This window comes from Octopus bimaculoides, chromosome 9 (assembly GCF_001194135.2).
Source record: "Octopus bimaculoides isolate UCB-OBI-ISO-001 chromosome 9, ASM119413v2, whole genome shotgun sequence".
Taxonomy (NCBI): domain Eukaryota; kingdom Metazoa; phylum Mollusca; class Cephalopoda; order Octopoda; family Octopodidae; genus Octopus; species Octopus bimaculoides.
The window spans coordinates 10,385,560-10,386,434 of record NC_068989.1 but is presented as its reverse complement, the minus strand read 5'-3'; the positions used below and the strand labels follow the sequence as shown (position 1 = coordinate 10,386,434).

Sequence of the window (875 nt, the reverse complement as noted above, 5' to 3'; positions counted from 1 at the left end):
TCTCATGCTGAATTGCTCAGTTCCAACAGTTGTTGTTTTTTTACTTTTCCATTTTGTTTTGTTTTGGTTTTAAAGAACAGAAATGACCTTTCAGGAATGCCAGTAAATGCCAACTCTAATAACAGTTGATACAGGTCAACAATGGAAAGTAAATGCAATTTTATTTCAAGCTCACAATTGAACCGCTGCATTTCGGTCTTATTTCTCAGCGGTTACTTCCAGCTATCAGTTTTCTAAAATGCCTCCTGCCTTTGAAATTTCGGTTCTTCTACAAGAGGGATACTATATAAATTGTACCTTTTATTTTGAACTTTGACATTAGGATTTGCAGTTACAACAGGTCATCATCATCATCATCATCATCATCATCATCACCATCATTATCACCATCATCATCACCACCATCATCATCACCTTCATCATCACCATCGTCGTCGTCGTCATCATCATCATAGTCATGATCCTCATCATCTCTCTTCTTGTTGTCGTCATTGTTTTCATCATCATCATCACCACCTTCTTTTGATTTAACACCTCCTTTTCCAAGTCTCCATGGGTCAAAGCAGATATTCTATGGCTGGAGTGGATTTGGGAGATGGAAACTGAAAGAAACCTATTGTAGAAGTGCCCGTGTGGTGCCATGTAAAAGCACCTAGTACACTCTGTAAAATTGTGGGCATTAGGAGGGGCATCCAGCTGTAGAAACCATGCCAAATCAGACAGGGGTCTGGTGCAGCTCCCCAGCTCTGGTCAAACTGTCCAACCCACACAAGCATGGACAATGGATGTTAAATGATGATGCTGATGATGATACACAGATATATACATACATATTTACAAACACACACAAACACATATATATTTATGTATATATT

General features: G+C 38.7%; 1 long non-coding RNA gene across 1 annotated transcript in view; it reads right to left on the bottom strand.

Moving 5' to 3' along the window:
• Positions 1-875, bottom strand: part of LOC128248694 (uncharacterized) — a 13,020-nt gene that overhangs the window by 11,472 nt on the left and 673 nt on the right. The window lies entirely within an intron of this gene.